At 40.3% G+C, this 5,559-nt stretch overlaps 1 long non-coding RNA gene across 1 annotated transcript; it reads left to right on the top strand.

Moving 5' to 3' along the window:
- The first annotated feature begins 6 nt into the window (after window positions 1–6).
- LOC122543301 lies at window positions 7–1,677 on the top strand. The gene is made up of 2 exons (XR_006309990.1): window positions 7–393; window positions 883–1,677. It is a non-coding gene; the product is annotated as an uncharacterized LOC122543301 (long non-coding RNA).
- Window positions 1,678–5,559: the final 3,882 nt, after the last annotated feature.

Below are 5,559 nucleotides of genomic sequence, written 5' to 3'. Positions count from 1 at the left end.
TGACTGGTAGCTGTGATCCCTGAGAATGGAATGGGATGGAATACAGGCAGTGTGAATGTGAAGGTGGTTTTGCAATCAGTGACTGACCTCCAGGTTCCACTGAAAGGTCAGGACCCCCACTCCTCACCCTCCAATTACTTGCTGTCACCTACTACCTGTGGCAACAGTAACGACTGGGCACTTTGCCCGAGGGCAAGGAGCCTGACTGTGCCCATTCAGAAGTGTAGCCCTGGAGATGTCAGTGTCCCTGGGAGAGGGAGATACCTGAGGAAACAGAGGGAAGTCTGACTGTGATTTCATGTCATTGTCCGCTATAATCTGAGAATGTTTCCTTTTTCAACAGGATGGCAACTGGGGTAAAAACCCTCAACATCCAGCAAGTACAGAGCCAAGGTAAGAGAATTGCCCTTTCCTCCTTTGATCAAATAATTTCTGGGGAAGAGCTTAAAATCTAATTGAAAACTGGGAAATTCTGGAACAGATGCTGGAAGCTCATCATAACTGGAAATGCAAATAGATAAATTGTCCTTTTCGAATTTGACCTTTGTCACTTTGTGTACGTTTGCTGAAGAGGCATTAAAGGTACACCCAAACTCATAATCAAGCTTTCTCCATTCACAAAGACTGCTAGTTTAGCTGTGTGTTTCCACAATGTTCTTTTAAAACAATAGTTTATTTTACTTGTCAATACTGATTCTATGGTAAGTCACAAGATAAATCATTATTTAATATTTATACATGTATCAATTTCTATTGATAGTTCTTCAATTTGATTAACTGTAATAACTAATGTAGATGTTTAAAAGCTATTTTCTGAAGATGATCAGTTTTGACACCAGAGTAAACGGTTATGTATTGACGAGTGTTTCCTTTTGCTTTCAGGTGATTTTTCATCATTTGGTGTCACGTCATCTGGAATTTCTCCATTTGTGAGTGCTAATGCATATGAAACCTCCATGACCTCTTCATCAAGCTTGAAAGCTCCTCTGTTTGTGAAGAAAACTGAGGTGGTGGATGGAATGACAGTTTCTTCATCTGTAACTCCCTTGATCTAGCAGGGAGGAAAACATTCTATCCAGTATTTGTCTCACGTCTCAATACAAATAATTTTCATCTGTCATCCAAGCCTTTGATTTCAATTCTGATAATCCTAGTTTTGCATGTTTGGGGTATCTTCTTAAAATACTAACACTGGTGAACTTCCAAATCCACAGTCCTTTTCAGCCTTCAGGCCTTTGTCAGTGATGAATTTGCCCCAATCTATTCACCTTCACAAACCATATTGATCAATCTGCCATGTACTTACAGCAAGTTATTTATAACTGTGACATGCGATGTCAGTTGCAGTTTCTCAGATTATTTTTGGTTACTTTACCCATTGCCTGACATTATAAGTTTTGCATCATGAAAAATCACATGTGTGCGCACAATTTGGAATTAACTGGTGGGAATGGCTCACTAATTCTTTGTTGTCACTGACTAAAGTCTTGAAAGGTATCCAACTTCTAAAAGGCTCATCGTTGGGTTTAACAGGCAACAATTATTGGGTTCGTTAAGAAAGACACCAATGTTTTCTGTTCAGAACTGTTTCGTGTTGTGTAACTTCTTGTACCAGATAATTTTCTTTTCATCACAGTCTGTGACATACTGAATAAATTTGTTTTCTGCAATTCAAAATTGTTCTTTCATTGTGTTCCGCATATTGACATCCTTATCTATTGCATAGAACATAGAATCCCTACAGGATGGAAGCAGGCCATTCAGCTCATCCAGTACACACTGATCTTACTTTTTGTTTCAACATTTCCAACACTGTTGCTCTGTTCAAAGATGGAGAGTAAAGGTGTTGAGGCTTTCTCTAAGTCCCTTAAGTGTAAAACATCAATATTCTCCAGACATCCAAAGGCACCAGTGACATTGCCAGTTTACAATCGCCAGAAAAACAATCTAATTTTCTCTCTTCCAGGCAGGTCAAAGAGTGCAAGGCATGAAAAAGAAGTCCTGGCTTGTCCTGATGATGATAATCACCATATTTTTACATTTTTGGCACTTCATTGAGTTTCAAAAAATTCCCAGTCATTTCTGTTTAGATATATATTAAAAAAAACTTATTCGTGAGTTCTTTTTCCGTTGTCTAATACCTAGTCTTACAACATTGCACTTAATCAATTCTGTCAAAGCAAGACAAAAGCAATTCAGAACTCAAATGTTATGGAACATAGAAATCAAAATAAGGAATGAAGCTCTAAAATGATTATAAAAATAAATAAATCAGATATTGAATTCTCAAACTTAATTTCAAGCGAGTTACATACATAGGATATGTAAATCTACTCAATTATTACACTACAGTTAGATAGCATTTCTCAATAGCAATCCCAGTAGTTTATTTTTATCAACATAAAAAAACAAATATGTGTTATTCTTTCCTTAGTTGAAATGTTCAAGTGGGTGTCAATTTGTTTCACTAAATTATTTCAACCTAGCTGGAAGATGAATGGGAATTATTGAGGCTCCTCCCTGTTCGCTGCTACCGTTATCAAACACACTCGTCATCACACTTAATTCCAGCCATAGGTAAAACAAGTTATCCAATAGCAAGGGCCGTCATTTTAATGACTCATATAAAAGATGGCACCTATGACAGTGCAGCATTCCCTCAGAGTATGTGCCTGATGCTCTGAACCTGTTATCCGCTGACTCAAATTTGGGAGTGGATCCATCGAGCTTACTGTTGCATATAACATTCTGTGCAGGGGCTTTTCTATTTTGTTTTCTTTTTTTTTACAGAGTCAGTGCCCTAAACTGAGGAAATTCTAAATCTCCTGGTTATATATATATTTTTTTCCTTTTTTCTGTTTTTCACCCTACACTACTGCCTAACTGCAGTAGTGCTTATATTTTCCCCAGCACCCATGTTGTGTGTGTGCAGATGTGAGACTCAATGAAAGGCAACAGGTCTATAAATCTTTATTCAATTTCCACCAACAGGAAGAAAGGAAACACCCGACTGGCCAGTGACAAGCAGTGCCCTTCACATCAAAGGGCAATGCTGTGTGATCAAACAATGAATGTGAGGGCAGGGATTAAATCAAAATAGAGTTGGAGGGGGAAATAATACACTCCACTCCCTGCGGTGCCCACCTCTCCCTGACAACTCAAGTGTGTTGGTGGACACCGCATGCTCCTTCTCTGACAAAACTGCAGAAGAGGGGCAGGCAATCATCCATAATGACCCCCTCCACGGCCCGCTGCCTGGACCTGTTTATGGCCAGTTTGGCCAGGGCAGAGGCTTTTCTATTTGTAACTGTGTCAGTAGGTCTCAATATGGCACATGCTCGTTAGCCAGCTTTTGTCTCAGAACCTGGACATTCTACATGCTGTTACGTCCATTTCTGCCATTTAGGTATATGTGCTGATAGAAAATCAATTAGTAAAATCAGATTTTGTGGTTCAGTGAGGTCCACACATCTGACAATACATATCTGCTTAGCAATAAAGAAGATGGAAATAACTATGTTCATTTTGAAATCCGAGAATAACCAGTTTATTTTCTCCCCCCAGACCCATGTCGTGTGTGTGCAGGTGTCAGACACAGTGAAGAACAGCAAGTGCATAAATCTTTATTTATATTCCACTACCAGGAAGAAAGGAAACACTTGAGTGGTCAGTGACAAGCAGTACCCGTCTCAACAAAGGGCGTGATCAAAAAGTGAATGGGAGGGCAGGGATTAGAATAACCAGTTTATTATTTTTCTTTTTCCCTTACCCCCACACTACCGCCTAACTCATATTTTCCCCAGTACCCATGTTGTGTGTGTGCAGGTGTGAGACCCAGTGAAAGACAGCAGGTGTACAAATCTTCATTCAAATTTCACCACCAGGAAGAAAGGAAACACCAGAGTGGTCAGTGACAAGCAGCGCCCTTCTCGACAAAGGGCAATGCTGCGTGATCAAACAGTGAATGGGAGGGCAGGGAGTAGAATAATCAGTTTATTGATGAAAGCAAATGAGGTCAATTAAGTTTCAATTATTCTCAATGATGGTTGCTTTAGTTCTATGTAACTGGGAAAGATAATTGGCCCTGTTTAACTGCAAAGATAAATGATGAACAATTGGGTTCATGGGTTTTCCGAAGGGTCTTAAAGGACAAGAGAAAACCTTTGAAGCTAAGTAAGGGGTTTAAGGAGGAAATGTCAGAGCACACATTTGAGTCAACAGAATGTAAATCTGTCAATGATGGGATGAAGAAAAGCAGGAATACATAGGAGATCAGAGGAACAGACAGTTCAATTGTTTTATTGGGCTGAATGGATATTTTGAAATAGATAGGAATAAAATAATGCAAGGAGTTTGTGATAACCCGATAAGGCCCATGGGGAATCATTAATTAATTTCCTTGTGGAGCTCATTAAGTATGAGTTCGCTTGGTAAAAGGCAGTGGCCTACCCAACTGAGCCTCTTTGCTGCTATTCTACGGACAGCACCGCTAAAACTGTTAAGGGGCTGTAGTGGTGTCTCAGGAAACCTGGGTTCAAGTCCCACCTGCTCCAGAGGTATGCAATAACATCTATGAGTAGGTTGGTCAGAAGGAAAGTAGGTTAAATCTTTTTATAAAAGCAGACCCATGGACCTTGTTATGACACGATGGTAGTGTCAATACCCAGGACTAGGAGGCCCAGGTTCAAATCCCATCCAGTGATTTACTGGTGGCGATTATTAATCAAAACAAAAATGTCAACAGTGTTTGGTGTTGGCAAAAAATAATTTCAGTCATGTGTAAAAGTACTTCTGGATATAAAGAAAAATAAAGCATAGCAAGGGATGGGTCTGCGGGGCTAGCCTATACATGCCACGAGTAGTGGCTCTATTCTGGTGTTCAACAGTAAATTATTTGTATCATGGATAGTCACAGATGAGATGCCGGAAGACTGGAGGTTGGCAAACGTGGTGCCACTGTTTAAGAAGGGTAAAGACAAGCCAGGGAACTATAGACTGGTGAGCCTGACCTCAATGGTGGGCAAGTTGTTGGAAGAAATCCTGAGGAACAGCATGTACATGTATTTGAAAAGGCAAGGACTGATTAGGGATAGTCAACATGGCTATGTGCGTGGGAAATCATGTCTCACAAACTTGATTGAGTTTTTTGAAGAAGTAACAAAGAAGATTGATGAGGGCAGAGCAGTAGATGTGATCTATATGGACTTCAGTAAGGTGTTCGACAAGGTTCCCCATGGGAGACTGATTAGCAAGGTTAGATCTCATGGAATACAGGGAGAACTAGCCATTTGGATACAGAACTGGCTCAAAGGTAGAAGACAGAGGGTGGTGGTGGAGGGTTGTTTTTCGGACTGGAGGCCTGTGACCAGTGGAGTGTCACAAGGATCGATGCTGGGCTCTCTATTTTTTGTCATTTACATAAATGATTTGGATGCGAGCATAAGAGGTACAGTTAGTAAGTTTGCAGATGACACCAAAATTGGAGGTGTAGTGGACAGCGAAGAGGGTTACCTCAGATTACAACAGGATCTTGACCAGATGGGCCAATGGGCTGAGAAG

The sequence above is a fragment of the Chiloscyllium plagiosum genome, chromosome 43 (genome assembly GCF_004010195.1).
Source record: "Chiloscyllium plagiosum isolate BGI_BamShark_2017 chromosome 43, ASM401019v2, whole genome shotgun sequence".
Lineage (NCBI taxonomy): Eukaryota > Metazoa > Chordata > Chondrichthyes > Orectolobiformes > Hemiscylliidae > Chiloscyllium > Chiloscyllium plagiosum.
The sequence above is the reverse complement of the archived record's forward strand: the minus strand, read 5'-3'. Positions and strand labels throughout refer to the sequence as shown.